This window comes from Pelophylax lessonae (assembly GCF_965119305.1).
Source record: "Pelophylax lessonae genome assembly, chromosome: 9".
Taxonomy (NCBI): domain Eukaryota; kingdom Metazoa; phylum Chordata; class Amphibia; order Anura; family Ranidae; genus Pelophylax; species Pelophylax lessonae.
In genome coordinates, this window is record NC_138776.1 from 185,491,774 (window position 1) to 185,511,637 (window position 19,864).

A 19,864-nucleotide genomic window follows, 5' to 3' on the forward strand; every position below is an offset into this window, starting at 1 on the left:
TTATTCAAAATCGCCACCGCGTGATCCACCTGAGGCGGCACACACCAACGCTCATCAGTGGCGGGTGTAAAGGGTAACGCAGCTTGAACCTACTCGGCACAGCAAAAGGCTTTTTTAAATTGCGCCATTGCTCATCAACCGCGCGCTGAAATTCCGTAGAGCAAGGAAAAACCTGCGATGTTTTGCGTTTCCTTTGCGTCCCATAAGAGGACATCAAAACAGGAGGACTTGGTTCGTCCTGCAAATGCAGCGTTTGCTTGATAGAAGCAACCAACTCATCCATGAGTGCAAGCTCTTCAGACGAGCCAAGGGGAGAATTATCAACCCCTTCCACCTCAGCCTCCCCCTCAGACCCCACAAGGTCAAGGGATGAGTGAGACCCTGAGAAGGGCACTCCAGCCATAGCAGCCCCATCGCCCTCTGAATCAGAGGAAATAGACACCCTGGGCCATTTTGTGGATCGATCAGCCACCAGCATCTGCACCTGAGCAGCCAAATTTGCCACAATAGTAGCCAGATCAGCCCCCTCGGGGGAAGCAGCAGCCCCTTGGCCCCCCACCAAGGCGGGAGGAAACTTGCAATCCTGAGAATCCATGCCCCAGTAATATTAGGAAAAAAAGGGGTACTGCCCCTTTAAGATCGCGGCGAGCGTAGCCCACCGCACCCACTGAATACACCGACCCCCACAGGGACAAGAAACTGGGCAAGGAATACAGGAAAAATGGGAAGATAAAAACCTGGAGAGATCACACAGGCTGCTGCCACCGATCGCTGTCCCAGAGCAAAGAAGTGATGCAAGACTTACCGCCCCTATGAAGCCTATGCAAGGCTACACAAACATGGCCGCTCGGCTGAGGATTCCTTGGGCAAATAGAAAATGGCGCCGACATGTGGCCTGATCGATCGCCGCCAAAATGGCAGCGTTTGGCGCCAAAACGCCGTGCAATACCACACAGGACCGGCCACCATGATTTTGCCGCAAAAAAATGGCGGGTCGCCGCAGCGATCGCCGCACAGCATGCCCAAAATCTGACTGCTTCATGCTGACACCCAGCAGAGTGGGAGAGCCCCCCCCTTCACAGCCCACACACAGGCAGCAAGTCCACACAGGAACTGACAGGGAGCACAGCAGCCACACAGACATGCAGGGTCACACAGTCCCAGACTGACACCCAAATAGACAGGTCCCCACATAGAGTTATACTTACCAGTCCGGATGGCGTGGGGAGCCTGCTCCAGCGACCAAACCGCTGCACTGAGGACAGGGAGTGTCGCAAGCATGACGCAGTGGAACTGCGGTGCGAAACCGCAATGGCGTCCAGTGAGGTAGCCACCTCACCGATAGCATCCCTGCAGCGAACAGGGATGGGTCGTTCAATGTGCCACGGTAAAACCTAAGCTGAACGCTCAATGGCAGGCTGGGAAGCCCCTGGCCCTGAGCCCTGGGATCCAGGGTGGCCAGACTGAGACCCAGCTCCGCACGATCATCTTCATCAGAAGAAGCTAACTAACGCTGAAAATAAACAGCTAGGTAAAAGAAAGAGAAAAAAAACTCCAAATAAAATCAAAAAGAGAAAAGAAGCTGAGACTAAGAGCCCCAAGCACAGGAACAGCCCAACCTACTCCTGAGCTAGGCATTAGAAACTGAGTTGGAAATGCAGGAAGCAGGGAGGTATTGACTGAGGGGACCACCCCCTGGGGGTGGGATATGCTAAAAGCTTTGATATTAATATATTCTGTTGCCTAGCTACTCCTACGGAGCAAAGGTCAATAACCCCATTAGTGACGAATAATATGAAGAGGCGGCGACTGTCGGAGGACATAAGAGAAAAAAATATATATATATCTGTGTGCATATCTATATATAGACAGCTGCCCATGCTCAAACAGTTTTCAAATTTTCACATTTTTCTGTGTTTCTATATAGGAATAGATTTGTTGGTTGAGTGGGGAGCCATATTAGTGTTGTTTCTGTTATAAAAAACTCAGATCCGGTGATTTTGGAAAACAAGAGGAATTCGTTTATTTACATGCGCATGGAGATATATACAGAGTTCAGTCAAAGCAGCCTGTCTCATGCATAAAAATCTACCCAGACAATAGGGTTTGCACTTTTTATAGTGATGAATATTTATGAGGTATAGGTGTGTTCTGGGCTGATCTAAAGTGTAATAGCATTTTTCATCCAATCAATGTCCACTTCTGCATCTGGTAGAGTGACGGTTACATCAACTGTCCCAACCTTTAGCTGTTATCTCTCCGTCAGAGTTGGTTCTGGAAATTGGTCTTGGAATGAAGCATCCTGCTTCCTTATCCCTCAAGGTTTTTTGCTGTAGGAATAGACACACAAACTTTCCTTTCATGCATGCAAGGGGGATGGGGGCCTCTATCACTAGAAATAGGTTCATCATAAAGCATCACTCTAACTACTGTGATTTATATAAAGTATTCACCTCTATCTACATTTCTAGGTGTATATATATATATATCTACAGTTACATTTAGTGAAAGATTCCTGACTCAGCCAATTCTTCCAACAGTTTCCTATATAGAACCACATTAAACTCTGAAAAAATGTAAACTGTTTTAGCGTAGCTGAACCCAGAACTCTTTCTTTAAAAACTACATATATATGTGTTTCATTTTTTTGGCATATATATATATATATAAATAAATATATAGAAAGAAAACCAAACTAAAAAAAAAAATAAAAAAATTATATATATTATATATATATATATATATATATATATATATATATAGAGATAGATAGAGATATACACACACATATATATATATATATTTTTTTTAAAGACAGAAGTCTACCCAAATCACACATGCTTTTCAAAAATGTCATGAGCACCAGGCTGGCATGCCTAAGGACCCATATTGCAGTAAGTGTATTTTGTTGGATGAATACTTTTCATGCTCTAAATGTTTTGTATAGTTTTTGCAAAGTGTGTTTTTATGCACTCTATACAAGTGTTTTTTCTTTTCATGCCTCTGTGTAGCTGTATGTTCTAGTGATTTGATGGTATTTAAAATGGAAAAGTAGGTTCATGCAAACAATAACCATAAAAGTATGTTGGGTATGTTTTATGCTTAATACTAAGGTGTCTACAACTTATTTTGCTTGACTGTTGGATATTGTAAGCTCTATCTATTCATCATATGTTGTATCTTTGCACTGTAATTTGAATAAAGAGGACTTGATTTGGGGGTTTTGGCGGGAACATTTCACATTTCATCTGCCTGCTTGAGTGATTACTGATGTTTTATACAGGTTCAATAAAGCTTATTCATTTGTACACAGCTCCTGTTTTTTTGTTTTCTTTTCTTCATATTTGTCTGGATGTAATTCAGATATCTTATGTGTCTTTTGAATGTAATCCATTTCTTGTATTTTTTGTGTGTGTGCAATGCCGGTACAGTATGAGCGTGTATGGCTCTGTCCCTGGAAAGCGGCAGGGTTATGGTTTCTCCCTGTACAGCGGCAGGGGTATGGTTTCTCCCTTTACTCCGGCGAAGTGTGTGTGTGTGTGTGTGTGTGTGTGTATGGGGGTGGGGGCGTGTGTATGGGTGTGTGTGGGGGGGATGGGGGTGTATGGGTGTGTGTGTGTGTGTGTGTGTGGGGGGGGGGGTGGTGTGGAGCTAAATTGTAAGAAATAATTAAAGTGTATGTATAGATTTAACTAAAAATATATATAAATTAAGGAATAATACAGAATTTCCGTTCAGCCTCTGTGGATGAATGTAACCAAAAAATGTAATAAAAAAATCACTAAAAATGATTACTGAATAAAAGATTGCTACAGCGCTGTATTCATGCATGACTGACTCACCTTTTTAGTTGGCCTAGGTGATAATGAACCTTGGCAACACATGTATTTTGTAACAACATTTCCCATGATGCTCACCTACACTGCAGAGTACATGAGCATTATGGGAAATGTAGGGCAAAAACATCTAGGGGGGGGGGGGTTAAGGATTACCATCACTGGCATAGGTAAAACATTTCCAATACATGTTAGTTGTCTGTGTGCACCATTTTTAAAATAAAGCAAAATCCCTTTAAAATAAATTGCAAATGGCACATGGGCGTTCGCCCCTGGACCAGAAATTACACCAGATTGGGTTGCACACATTCCAGGAAGTGGTCACAATCAACTGGCTAATCATGGTGAGGGCCACTTTCAGCCGTGAAGAAATGGCATTCATATGCAAAGTGTGGAGGGTGGGGGGGTCTGTGCTTGTAATCAGAGCATTGATTACCAGTGCAGACCCTTGGGGGATGCCACTAGAGCCACCAGGGATTGCTGACCCATGGCCACCAGGGATGCCCACCCATGCCACCATTGATGCCAATCAGTGCTCAGGGAGCCTGTTAGTGCCCTCCTCATCAGTGCTGCCCATCATTAACATCTATCAGTGCTGCCCACAAGTACATGATCCAAAACTTCCGGGTCTGGGGCATACACAGCAGGAGCTGCTCAGCAGGTGCCGTGGACTCGATGTCCGCCGGCAGTCATCCATTGTTCGGTGCAGAGGGAGAACAGCAATCTGTCTATGTAAACAAGGCAGATTGACGTTCTGTCAGTACAGAAGATATAGATCCTGTGTTTCTGCAAAGCAGGGGCACTGATCAATGCGTTACCCTGGTACAAGCACCTCCCCCACAGTAAGACGACAACAGCAGCTAGGTACACAGTTAACCATTTATTCACCCCTGATGTTAACCCCTTCCCAGCCAGTGTCATTAGCCCAGCGACAGTGTATATTTCTTTAGCACTGTATTAGTGTCCCCAAAAAGTGTTTGTGTACGATTTGTCTGTCAAAAATATCGCAGTCCTGCTATAAGACGCTGATTGCCCCCAATACTAGTAAAAAACAAAAATTCCCCATAGTTTGTAGACACTATAACCTTTGCACAAATCAATATATGCTTATTGGGATTTTTTTTTTTTTAACCAAAAATATGTAACAGAATACATATTGGCCTAAATTTATGAAGAAATTAGATTTTTTTATTGGATGTGTTTTATGGCAGAAAGTAAACATTTTTTTTTTTTTTTTAAATTGTCTGCCTTTTTTTTTTTATACCGCAAAAATTAAAAACCGCAGAGGTGATCAAATGCCACCAAAAGCTCTATTTGTGGGAAAAAAAGAACACACATTTTATTTGGGTACAGCGTTGCACGACTGCGCAATTGTCAGTTAAAGTTAGGCAGTGCCATATCGCAAGAAATAGCCTGGTCACGAAAGAGGGTAAATCTTCTGGAGGTCAAGTGGTTGATATCTAGAGCAACCCCCCCCCCCCCCCCCCCTCCTCCATCCATCCATGTCTCTATGCTTTATTTTGTTGAGAAATCACTTTGAAAAGCCTCTAACATTTCTAGTAGTGGCCATCTTTAATAAAAGCAAATGATTTATGTAGAATTTACTTCCTGGAATCCTTCTGCCCTTAGCTCAAGCAGGCATGCAAGAGAGTGTGCTTAGTTGAGAAAACCCCTCCTCCCCTTCTGAAGACTCCTGGGATGTATGCCATAATTTGCCTAGGCAAGAAACAAGGAAGTAACTGAAGAGATGGAAAAAAAAAAAGTTGAAAACAAGTAAATGTGATATACTTTCTTATCTATTTACAAATGCTAGCAGCATGAAGAATAAATAAATAAATGTTGATTGGGAGAGTGAAGTTCCACATTAACTGAGACATGTACACTGTATAGAGGGATATGCTTTATTCATTTTTCATGTCTGAGGTTTACAATCACTTTAGGTGTTTTAAAAATCTCACCTTGCTAGCAGTGCACGTGGAGGAATCTATCACTGCTTGCTATCACATATAAACAAAGAAGGTTTAAACATCAGAAAGATGCTTATCTTAATGCATTCTATGCATTAAGATAAAAAAAACATTCTGTGTGCAGCAGCCCCCCTAATACTTACCTGAGCCCTATCTTGATCCAGGTATGTTGCAGGAAAGTCTCAGCTGCCTGGGACTCTCTCTCCCAATTGGCTGAAACAGCAGCATTGCACCGATGGCTCCTGCTGTTGTCAAAAAAAGTCAGTGAGCCAATGAGGCGAGAGGGGGGCGGAACTGAACTGCAGCTCTGTGTATCCATACAGCTGCTTGCTGTGGGGGCACTTGGCAGGAGGGAGGGGCCAGGAGAGATAAAGAGGAACCCCGAAAAGAGGATCTGGACTGCTCTGTGCAAAACCAACTGGACAGAGGAGGTAAGTATAACATTTTTATTTTTAAATGAAAAAAAAAAAAAAGAAGACTTTAGCATCACTTTGACGCCCCTTTCACACGATCGGTCAGTGTTTCAGGCAGACTCAATCGGGCTACCCATTGACCTCTATGGGGAGGCAGATGCCAGCAAACATGTGCCAACTGACAACCAATCTGACAAGATCCACTGAAAACAGACAGATGGCAATACGTTCGCCATCCATCAGGCTGTCTGTTTTCATCCGATCTCCCCGTAGAGGAGAGCGGGACTCTACAGGTCCGTCTATGCACAGTGAGCGGAGATGGACCTGTCATCCACCTGCTCAGCAGGGATCTACGGAACGATTCCCACTGAGCAAGCAGAGTCCGTGAAAACGGATAAAAGGGGCCCAAATAGATTTATTTTCATAATAAGACAAATGAATCCACTGACAAAAGCTATAAAGATATATATTTTTATTATTTCCTGAACTGAAAAAAAACATACAAGATCCTATAATAAAAATCACCAAGCAGTGTTATTTCCACACTTTTTTACCAAAAAAGAGGTTTGGGAGGTAATGGAGGAGGATGACAGAAAGAGGCAGAAAGATAGACAATTTCATTAAAGTCACTGGTGCCTTAAGGAAAAAATGTAATGTCCTTCAACCAATGGGTAGGGTGTTGGGTGTTAGTTCACCTTTTTTGAGAAGGTTGTAATTTTAAATAATTTATAACGTGTTTAGCTGTTTATATTTTGAGTTTGTTGCTACGTTTTGTAGTCTGGTTTTGAGTGGATGAACGGTCTCCTTTCTGTGGTAAAAGCCTGGAGTGTTCACCTGAGAGGTGGTGGCTCCATCATGAACGGCCTCCTTTCTGTGGTAGAAGTCTGATATCTAGTATCAAATATTATGTCTACTACAGGCAGATAATAAATAATAATATAAAAAGTAACAGTATCTATCTATCTATCAGCATTATCTACTGTAACTACTAGAAGAAAAAAATAGCTAATAAACTGTATATATTGGTATAGATTACTCCATTTTGTTTTCCAGGCCTTTGAAAGAAAAAGGGGTTATATTATACATATATGAAAACCACATGGGGGTCTACCTTTTCATCAATCCCCAGGAAAACCTGAATAATCACAATGTCTATATCATATGGTTCAGGAATAATTGCCCGGCACACGGGACAAGTTGCAGTTTGTTGAAGCCATGTGTCCATACAAGCAGAGTGGAAACTATGAGAACAGTGAAGTGTTCTCTGTCTTCTGCAACATACTCATACAGATGTAAGAGATAGGCTGCGCCATGGCTGGTGGTCCCTGTGGCGCTGGGTGGTGCTCAGCATCCCTGCGATCTTTGGGGGAACGGCTCCTGTTGTTGGCTGCGTCCTCCCATCTCCTCCGAAGTTGGCCTCTCATCCTGTGGGCGACTGGAGACTCTCCGCCCTCCTGACGTGATCGCCTTCCATGGGATCGGCGTCGTAAAGGTCGTGGCATCCCGATGGCGACTGATGTCAGTGTACCTGAAAATAGCAAAAAAAATAATATAATAATAATAATAATATATACAATAATAGTATGGTGGGGGGGGATTGGGGGATTTAAGCTGTGATGGGGAATTTGGGGGGAGTAGATTTCAGCTAGGAGGGGGAATTGGGAGTGGGATGTGAGGTGGGATTGGGGGAGGAAAAGATTTGATCTGGGAGAAGGGGCCCCTGTCAGGTAGACTGTTCGAGGCCCCCGTGATTTATAATGGCAGCTCTGATCCTGTGTGAAAAAGTGATTTCTCTTCCCTCCAATCAGAAAGGAGGAGAGGAAAGAAAACACTGACAGCATAGTTGCCAACATTGGGGAAAAAATTGTTAGGGACACTGTTTCTTTGTATCTGGGCAGAAAGAAAGTGAGTGGAGAGTTATGCTAATTAGGGACGGAGCAAGAGATTTTGGGTGTGACCATAGTAAAAGCATGTGGCACACTTTGCGGGGAAAATGGGAGTGGCTAAACTCATGCTAAACATTGGGCGTGGCTTAACCACTTACACACTGGGCATTTAAACCCCCTTCCTAACAGACCAATTTTCAGCTTTCAGTGCTCTCACATTTTGAATGACAATTACTCAGTCATGCAACACTGTGCACATATGAAATTTTTGTCGCTTTTTTGACACAAACAGGGCTTTCTTTTGGTGGTATTTAATCATTGGGTTTTTTATTTTTTGCGCTATAGATGAAAAAAGACTGGAAATTTGGTTAAAAAAAAAAAAAAAAAAAACCACAGCATTTTTCTTCGTTTCAGTTTTAAAATTTTATAAATTTAGTAATTTTTCTTCATAAATTTTGGCCAAAATGTATACTGCTACATATCTTTAGTAAAAAACAACCCAAATAAGTATACATTCTTTGGTCTTTGTGAAGGTTAGAGTCTACAAGCTATGGTGCTAATCATTGAAAATTGATCACACCTGATGTACTGACGGCCTACCTCATTTCTTGAGACCCTAAGGCCCCTTTCACACAGGCGGACCGTTCAGATCCGCCTGTCCGTTTTTTTGGCGGATCTGAACGGTCCCCCCATGCATCTCTATGGGGGATCGGATATCAGCTGAGACATGTCCGCTGACACCCGATCCGTCAAATCTGGACGGATGGAAACCCTATTTTCCATCCCTCCAGCGGATCGGATCAGATGAGAATGGACCGACGGTCCGTTCCCATCCGATTTACCCCATAGAGATGCATGGGGACCTGACAGCTGTGTCTCCGCACACAGCGCAGAGACACAGCTGTCATCCTCCTGCTCAGCGGGGGATCTGCGGCTCGATCCCCCGCTGAGAAAAACGGAATCCGTCCAAAGGACGGATAGTGTGAAAGGAGCCTAACAAGCCAGTAAAGTACAAATACCCCCCAAATGCCCCCGTTTTGGAAAGTAGACATTCCAATGTATTTAAGTAAGAGGCATGGTGAGTTTTTTGAAGTTGTGATTTTTTTCCACAATTCTTTGCAAAATTAAGATTCTTTTTTTTTTTCACAAAATGGCCATATTACAAAAGTTATTTCTCACACATTTTATTGTCATACTTGCAACTACACCCCAAAATATATTCTGCTACTCCTCCTGAGTATGGCGATACCACATGTGGGACTTTTCCACAGCCTGACCACATAAAGAGGTCCAACATCCAAGTAGCACCTCCAGGTGTTCTAGGAGCAAAAATTACACAAATAATTTCCTGACAACCTATCACATTTTGAAGGCCCTGGAGCACCAGGACAATGGAAACACCCGCAAAATGACCCCATTTTGGAAAGCAAAACACACCAACACATAATCTAGGAGCCATAATGCGTCTTTTGAATATGCCATTTTTTTCCACGTTTTTGGAATATGTGGAAAGAAAATGAAAACTCTTTTTTTTTTTTTACACAAAGTTGTCAATTTATAAGATATTTCTAACACATAGCAAAAATTACACCCCAAAATACATTCTGCTACTCCTCTTGAGTAGGGCGATACCACATGTGTGACACTTTTATACAGCCTGGCCACATACAAAGGCCCAACATGCAGGGAGCACCATCATTTCCTGACTTCCCATTACAATTGTGAGGCACTGTAGGGCACTGATAATAAGCACTATAGTGACACTGATGTGGCATGGATGAGCAATGATGTGGCGTGGATGTGGCACGGATGAGCACTGACGTGTCATGGATGTGGCACGGTAGAGCACTGACATGGCATGGATGTGGCACGGATGAGCACTGGCATGGCATGGATGAGCACATATGTGGTACGGATGAGCACTGATGTGGCACGGATGTGGTACAGATGATTACTGACATGGCATGGATGTGGCGGGATGATCACTGATGTGGCACGGATGAGCCCTGATGTGGCATTGATGAGCACTGACGTGGCATGAATGTGGCATGGATGAGCCCTGATGTGGCATTGATGAGCACTGACATGGCATGTATGAGCACTGACGTGGCATTGATGTGGCATGGATGAACACTGGGGTGGCATGTATGAGCACTAATGTGGCATGGATGAGACACGTATGAGCAGTGAGTTAGCATGGGTGGGCACAGATGTGGCATGGATGAGGCACGGATGGGCATAATTGAGGTATGGAGGAGGCAGAGGATGGGTGCAACTGCAGTTTCTTTCCTCTCCTCGCACGCTGTAACGATAGTTGTGTACAGTGTGTGAGAGGAGAGAAATTAACCAGACATGAGCCAGTTTGTTGACAAGTGATCGCTTCGCCATTGGACGGAGTGATCACGTGGTAAAGGGTCGCTGTCTTTGGCCCTTTACCACAATCCCTGATGCGCAGGGTCCCCGGCGCCCGTAAAGTGCGTTTCTGTGAGGAAGTCATAGAATAAGCTGACCGCGCTGTAGCCATCATTCGGCTATGGCCTGGTCGGCAAGTGGTTAAATGGGGTGTGCTTAAATGTCTAACATAGCTTACATCCTGGATTACAAGAGTTTACAAGAGAGGGACAGAGACTGCTGGCGTTGTCCAAGAGAGGGACAGAGACTGCTGGCATTGTCCAAGAGAGGGACAGAGACTGCTGGCATTGTCCAAGAGAGGGACAGAGACTGCTGGCATTGTCCAAGAGAGGGACAGAGACTGCTGGCATTGTCCAAGAGAGGGACAGAGACTGCTGGCATTGTCCAAGAGAGGGACAGAGACTGCTGGCATTGTCCAAGAGAGGGACAGAGACTGCTGGCATTGTCCAAGAGAGGGACAGAGACTGCTGGCATTGTCCAAGAGAGGGACAGAGACTGCTGGCATTGTCCAAGAGAGGGACAGAGACTGCTGGCATTGTCCAAGAGAGGGACAGAGACTGCTGGCATTGTCCAAGAGAGGGACAGAGACTGCTGGCATTGTCCAAGAGAGGGACAGAGACTGCTGGCATTGTCCAAGAGAGGGACAGAGACTGCTGGCATTGTCCAAGAGAGGGACAGAGACTGCTGGCATTGTCCAAGAGAGGGACAGAGACTGCTGGCATTGTCCAAGAGAGGGACAGAGACTGCTGGCATTGTCCAAGAGAGGGACAGAGACTGCTGGCATTGTCCAAGAGAGGGACAGAGACTGCTGGCATTTCCAAAAGGGAGACAGAGACTGCTGGCATTTCCAAAAGGGAGACAGAGACTGCTGGCATTTCCAAAAGGGAGACAGACTCTGCTGGCATTTCCAAAAGAGGGACAGAGAATGATGGTATTGTCCAAGAGAGGGACAGAACCTGCTGGCATTGTCCAAGAGAGACAGAGACTGCTGGCATTGTCCAAGAGAGACAGAGACTGCTGGCATTGTCCAAGAGAGACAGAGACTGCTGGCATTGTTCAAGAGAGACAGAGACTGCTGGCATTGTTCAAGAGAGAGACAGAGACTGCTGGCAATGTATAGAGAGGGCCAGAGACTGCTGGCATTGTGCAAGAAAGGGTCAGAGACTGCTGACATTGTACATGAGAGGGTCAGAGACCATTGGCATTGAACATGAGAGGGTCAGAGACTGCTGGCATTGTACATGAGGGTCAGAGACCACTGGCATTGAACATGAGAGGGTCAGAGACTACTGGCATTGTACATGAGAGGGTCAGAGATTGCTGGCATTGTACATGAGAGGGTCAGAGACTGCTAGCATTGTACAATATAGGGTCAGAGACTGCTGGCAATGTAATAGAGAGGCTATTATACAAACAAAACAACACCGGCCAAAGTGGGTGGATCAGCGCTTACTGGTGCATACAAATAATGATAAATAAATACAAAAGGGAATAAGAAACAAATAATAGGTGCATAAAAGTAAACCAATAAAAACAAACATTGATATCAAAAGCCTGAGCTGGCATACGTCCAGGGCAAATGGAGGGGGGGGGGGGGGGAGAAGGAAAGTTCCTGTTGATATGATAGCCAAAGGCACTGTCAAACTGTAACCAAAGAAGAGATGCAGGCGACCGGCAGCTCCTATGACAGGTGTGGGAATCCTCCGGAACAAATATGCAATAGAAAACAAAGGGCGCCAGGTCAGTGAAGGAAGTAATAAAAACACATTTATTATTCGCACACTTACATTGAAATTGGCACAGGTCAATGTGGGGAAAGGCAGGTCATCCTCATGAGTAAAGTGGCGTCACCCTCGCCGGTATCCGTGGAGGATCCGGCGTCTGGGGATGAAGCCATTTCCAGTTACCAGCATCCAGCTGCCGACGCTTCTGTGTGAGGCACGGCAGCAGTTAGACAGCGCCATTCAATACACATCTCCCTGCTGCTGCAATCAGCTCTTTGTACACAGCAGTGCCTGCACTGATACTCACGACTTCTGTGTCACCCTCCAGCCCACACCATCATCTGGACACTTTACTCATGAGGATGATCTGACTGTCACCACATTGACCTGTGCGAATAATAACGGAATTTTTGTAGCTAGGCACATAGACTTAGTTAAAAACAAAAGGCATTTTCATATACACACCCATGGGGGCTATCCCATCTGGTCAATACCCCCCTTGCAGTATCACTCCCAACTCAGTTTGGTAGCATAGCAGTAGGTAATAAGAACCCCAAAAGAGGGGCGGGGGCGGCGACTGTCGGAGGACTCAGAGAAAGGAATTTTACAGGTAAGATTTTACAATAATTCAGTTTTCTCTTACGTCCTCTGACAGTCGCCGCCTCCTCCAAGTCATCACTGTTGGGATGTCCCAAAGCAGTATAGACATGAGGGGTGGGAAACGCAACCATAGAAAAGGCAACGCAGTGCCCACATCAGAGAAAGGAATCTTACATGCACCGTAAGAGAACCTACTGGGCAACAGAAAAAAAAACAATGCTCAACAGGAGCAACAGCCCAGGAAAGCAAATACCAATAGCCAGGGACCCAGAAAAAAAATTCAAGGGTCCTTCATGGCACTGCCGCACTGAGAACTTTGCGGCCAAAAGGAAGCATCAGCTGATGCCAGAACATCTACTTTGTAGAATTTGGAAAAAGTGTGCACCGACGACCAAGTCGCAGCCTTGCACACCTGGGCCACCGAGGCCCGATTCCAATAGGCCCAGGACGCACTCAAAGATCTAGTAGAGTGCGCCTTAACAGGGAAGGGTGGAACCCGTCCCTTCAAAGCATAAGCCTGCTCAATGGTCTGTCTGATCCATTTGGCAATAGTTGCTACAGACGCAGCCATGCCCTTCCGAGATCCCTCAGGAAGGACAAAGAGGGAATCCGTCTTCCGAAAGGATTCCGTAGACGACAGGTAAACCCTGATCGCTCTGACGACATCCAAGGAATGCAAGGCAATCTCCTTTGGATGCTTAGGCTTCGTACAAAGCGAAGGCAGGACAATGTCCTCATTAAGGTGGAACTCAGTGATCACCTTGGGAAGAAAGGACGGGGGTGGTCGCAAAACCACCTTATCCTTGTGAATTATCAAGTAAGGGGAGCGGCAAGACAACGCCGCCAGCTCCGACACTCTGCGAGCCGAAGTGATCGCCACTAAAAAAGCAACCTTTTTTGACAGCAGAGGCAACGATATCTCCCTGATGTTCTCAAAGGGATCATGCTGTGGCACGGACAGAACCAAGTTCAAGTCCCATGGAGGTAAAGGCTCCCTCCTGGGAGGAGCCAAATGTCGCATACCTTGAATGAAGGTGCGAATCAAGGAATGAGACGCCACAGGGCTTTGGAACAGGATAGCCAGTGCAGACACCTGGCCCTTTATTGTCGCCAGCGCCAGGCGCTGGTCCACTCCAGACTGGAGGAAAGCCAAGATTCTCGACACCGAGTAAGAACGAGGGGAGAACCCCCTGGACTCACACCAGGCAAAATAAGCTTTCCAGGTACGGTAATATATCTTACCAGAGGAGGATTTCCTAGCCTTGATTAGAGTAGGGATAACCTCCGGGGAGAGACCCTTGTCCCTGGGTCTCAACAGCCAGGCCGTTAAAGCCAGCGACTGTAAAGCAGGATGAAAGATCGGTCCCTGAGACAGTAGATCTTCCCGCATTGGCAGCCGCCACGGAGGCGCCACTGCCAGGTGAACGACGTCGGCGTACCAGGACCAGCGAGGCCAGGCCGGCGCCACCAGAATCACCAGGTGCGGTTCCGAGGCTAACCTGCGGAGGAAACTGGACAGCAACTGAATCGGAGGAAAGGCATAACGCATCCGAGGCATCCGCCAGCGGATCGCACGTTCTTGCCACAAACCTTTCCAACTTTCGGTTTAGCCGAGATGCGAACAGATCCCCGTCCGGGGATCCCCACTTCGCACACAGCATTTGGAAGACCTCCGGGTGTAGGGACCATTCCCCCTGGTCCAGGGTCTGGCGGCTCAGATAGTCAGCCTGCCAATTCTCCATACCCGGAATGTGAACTGCTGAGATCGCCGGGACATGAGTCTTGGCCCAAGACAGAATGTCGGTCACCTCCCGGGCCGCCCTAGCACTCCTGGTGCCCCCTTGGTGGTTGATGTAGGCCACCGCGGTAGCATTGTCCGTCTGTACCCGGACAGGACGACCCTGAAGACGGTCCGACCACTGGAAGAGACCGAGTTTTATCGCTCGTAATTCCAGCACATTTATCGGGAGGGAGGATTCCTCCTCCGACCAAGTGCCCTGGGCAGACAAGTTGCCCAGGACCCCACCCCAGCCTGACAGGCTGGCATCCGTGGTAATCACTGTCCACACCAACGGACGGAAGGACTTGCCCCCCGCCACCGACGGGGACTGGAGCCACCACAAAAGAGCCAATCTGGTCTGACGACTCAAGGAGACACACAGATCCAGGGATTGAGGCAGTCCGTCCCACTTGGCCAGGATCTCCGCTTGGAGAGCCCGTGTGTGAAACTGAGCAAAGGGTATCGCCTCAAAGGCCAACACCATTAACCCCAGACACCGCATACAGGTTCTGAGTGACGAGGACGGTTTGTCCCTGAGGGACCTGATCTCGTCCTGCAAGGTTCGGAGCTTGTCCTCCGGCAAGAACACCTTTGCCTGAGCAGAGTCCAGAATCATTCCCAGATAGGGAAGACGAACCGAAGGAGACAATGTCGATTTTTGAACGTTGATGGTCCATACGAACTCCCGGAGCGTCTGTACCGTGGTGGACAGATCGCGCACTAGGTCCTGGCTGACACTCGATCTCAGTAGGAGATCGTCCAGATACCCCAAGACTGCAATGCCCTGTGCCCTTAACAGGCCCAGAACCGGCGCCATCACTTTGGTAAAGATCCTTGGAGCCGAAGCGAGACCGAAAGGTAACGCCACAAACTGATAGTGGTCCTCTGCGATAGCAAACCGAAGGTACCGCTGATGACCCTCGAAAATGGGGATGTGTAGGTACGCATCCTTCAGGTCTATCGAGGCCACCACCGAACGGAGAGATTACATGCGGAACTTCCGAACGCGCACGAAGCGGTTCAGCGCTTTCAGGTCCAGAATAGGACGTACGTTGCCCTCTTTTCTGGGCACATTGAACAGATTGGAATAAAACCCCCGAAACCTGTCCCGATGAGGCACCGGGACAATCACCCCCTGAGCAAGAAGGTCCAGAACCGCTCGTTGCAGGTCCTGCAGGCGCCCCGGAGGCAAATGAAGATTTGAGGGAAAAAAATCTGTCCGCCGGCCGGGAAAGGAATTCGATCTTGTACCCTGATCGAATGATTTCCTGAACCCACCTGTCCGAGATTCGGAGCAGCCAAGGTTGGAGGAAACCGCGCCAACGTCCCCCCACCCCTGAAACGGGTGCCGGACTTCTGCTTGCCCGTCCAGGGCTTCTTCTGGCTACCTTGGCCCTTGAAGGGCTTGCCCTTAGTTTGGAAAGGACCCCTGAGTGGATCGAGAAGTAGAACCCCGCTTGCCGCGAAAGGACTTGTTCTTCGGGTTCTGGGGCAGCAAGGTGCTCTTGCCCCCCGTGACGCCTTTCACCAAGGTATCCAACGCCTCACCAAAAAGGAGAGAACCAGCATAGGGAAAATCAGCAACTGTTTTCCGTGATGACTGGTCAGCCGACCAGCTCTTCAGCCAGATCAGTCGACGGTTAAGCACCGCGACACTAGATAGGTGTGCTACCAAAGGGGCCTCATTCAAGGCCACATCACACAAATACATGACTCCTTGGTGAATTTGATCCACCATAGCCAGCCGGGCAGGTGGAACCGCATCAGACACGAGGTTGCTCCTAAGCACCTTAGTCCAATCAGCCACCGCCTGAGCCACCAAAACGGACGCGAAAACCGGTTTGAGCAAGGAACCCGCCACCGTAGTAATGGCAGGCTAGAGACTCCAACCGTCGGTCCGTGGGATCCCCAATAACCGGGGTCTCCTCAGTAGGAATCAAGGTAGCCTTGTTTAACACGGCCACAGTGTGATCCACCTGTGGAGGCACACACCATCGCGATTCCGTAGCCGGTGCAAAGGGATAAAGTAATTTGAACCGACTAGGCACCAGAAATGGATGTTTTAAAGTGCAGTGCAAATACAGCGCAAAGATAAGTGAAAAAGCTATTTGTCAATATTAAAATTATTGAAAAAATTTCTAGAATGCAGCTGTTCATAAATTGTGGTAACCCAAAATTCACAAATGCAAGAAAAATATATCACAGCGCAAACAATAGTGAATCATATAAAGAATAATTAGGTAATTATTTTCTACTCAAAAACTCATAAAGTGCACCGTGCAAATATGTGCAAAAATGGCTGGAGTGTAGAAACCATGTAAACATATACTAAATAAATAAAGTGCCAGTCCAGATAAAATAGTTCTTTAAGATCTCAGTAGATAATAAGATATAAACAGTCCCAAAAATATGTCCCACGAAAGTGCTGGAGTGCCAGGAAGAAAGTGCACAAACATGCAATGGTGACCCCTATGCTGTATAGCTATAGAGATCGACAGGGCTTATGTCGATCTCTATAGCCAAGCCCTGTCGATCTCTATAGCTATACAGCATAGGGGTCACCATTGTCCGGTAAGTGAACACCCAAAGGGGGAGGACCGGCACTTGCTCACTGCACCGCAAAAGATTGCATGTGTGCACTTTCTTCCTGGCACTCCAGCACTTTCGTGGGACATATTTTTGGGACTGTTTATATCTTATTATCTACTGAGATCTTAAAGAACTATTTTATCTGGACTGGCACTTTATTTACTTAGTATATGTTTACATGGTTTCTACACTCCAGCCATTTTTGCACATATTTGCACGGTGCACTTTATGAGTTTTTGAGTAGAACCTAATTACCTAATTATTCTTTATACGATTCACTATTGTTTGCGCTGTGATGTTTTAAAGTGCGCCACAGTTCATTAACAGTGTAATGAAACTCAGCGGGGCAGGGAAAAACCTGCGCCGACTTGCGGGTCCTGTGTGTCCCAAAAGAGGACACAATGCCTGGAGGACTGGGCTCATCCTGCAAATGTAGTGTTTCCTTCACAGAAACAATCAATGCATCCATGGTCGCGCGTTCTTCATGCGACCCCGGGGGAGAATCATCAACCCCCCTCCGCCTCCCCCTCAGATCCCAGCGGGTCTAAGGATGAGCGAGACCCTGAAAAGGGCACGCCCGCCGCAGCAGCCATATCACCATCTGAATCAGAGGAAAGAGACAATCTGGGCCTCTTTCTAGTAGCACGTTCAGCCATCAGCACCTCCATTTTGGACACTAAGGGCGCCACTACAGCGGCCAAATCAGGCATAACAGGGGCCACAGCAGGACTGGGGTCCCCCACCAGGGCTGGAGGGAATTTGTTGTCCTGAGAATCCATTGCCCAAGGTGAAAATAATAGTGCAAGAAAAAGGGTACTGTCCCTTTAACACCGCTGCGGAGTGCGCAGCCCACCGATATGTGAACAATGACAAAAGACCCCCAATAGGAGAAGAAAACTGAGCCAGAAATGACAAAACAGAAGGTTATGGAAGAGACAGTCTGCAGAGCCCACAGAGTGTTACCACCTAGGTAGCTGCTTCAGAGGAAAAGGAAGTGAGGTCATGAGAGGCTGAACTATAAGCTGCAAATGACTCAGGGAAAATGGCTGCCCATAGGACTGAATGGGAGACTTCAGGAAAATGGCCGCCGAACACGTGCCGAAAGATCGTTCGGCCACGCGCAAGATGGCGTCGGAAGGCGCCAAAACAGCATGTAAAGCAGCCCACAGTGAAGCCAACATGCCTGCCCCAAAGCAAAAATGGCGGACCGTGCGGTTTTTCCCCGCTGTGGCCGCCAAACACATCGTCTGCACCCCCCCTGAAAACACCAAAGTGACACAGGGAAAAAGGGGCTCCCACAACACACAGCACCATAGTGCAGCGTATGTACATACAGTAAAAGACCCCCTCAGGGATCACAAACAGGGATGCCCACACCAGCACAGACATGGGGGACACAGCAACACAGGACTGCCACCCCAGACAGAGGCCCCACACAGAAGTACTTACCTGTACCAGATGGCGTGGGGAGCCTCTCAGAACGGAAAGCCGCTGTCCTCATCTGACAGGGAATGCCGTTAGCCAGGGACATTACACTGCAGCACCGCAGAGGTGTCCAGTGAGGTAGCCACCTCACGGCTGCATCCCTGCTGCGAGCAGGGATGGGTCGTTCATAATGCCAGGACGAACCACGGCTGAATGCTCGATGGCGGGCTGGGGGTCCCTCTGACCCTATGCCCTGGAAACCCAGGGCGGTCAGTCCAATTCCCAGCTCCGCAGGAATCCATCTTCATCTGAAGAATCAACTAAAACTACAGCTGACAAAACAGCTAGTAAATCAAAGAAAAAAACTGAAATTTTCAAAGAAAAATCAAATAAAAAAAGATAAGAAAGGCTGAGACTGTAGCCCCAGCACTGAGAATCCTAACTACTCCTGACGCTAGGCAGAAAGAAAACTGGGTTGGGAGTGGTCACTGCAGGGGGGTATTGACCAGTGGGACAGCCCCCATGGGTGTGTATATGCAAATGCCTTTGTTCTTTTGACTAAGTATTTATGCCTAGCTACTCCTGCGGAACGGAAGTCAATACCCAGTAGTGATGACTTAGAGGAGGCGAAGGACGTAAGAGAAAAAAAAGACGTAAATTTTGTTTGGGTACAGGGTTGCACGACCACGCAATTGTCAGTTAAAGTCGCGCAGTGCCAAGTTGCAAAAAGTGGCCTGGACGTTAAGCAGGAAAATCCTCCGGTGGTAAAGTGGTTAAAGAAAAATCGAACGCTGCGTTCAGTCTATAAAATTGTTATTGTACCGCACATCCAGTTTTTGTCGTATGAAAATTGGCTGTCGAATACACTATACCAATGATCCAAAAATTGGCAGATCGTTTTGTCGGACGAAATTTTACCTCCTATTTTCTTATCGTGTGTATGGACCTTTAATCACCAGATATGAACTAAGCTAAGGGTGGCCATATACACTACAATTCGATTGCACAATCCCTGTACCCCTCAATTATCTGACCAATTTCTATCCAATCACCCGGGCCTTTACAAGATAAAGTTATTGGTCCATATTCACGTCAATAAACAAATCGATTTCTTTTACGACTGGAATAATCCAGCTATAGTCGAAAACACGTTTGATTGCTATGCCACACAAGGGGAAGTGGATTTGGATTTTTAGGATGCCATTTCAACTTATGATCATAAACCATTGATT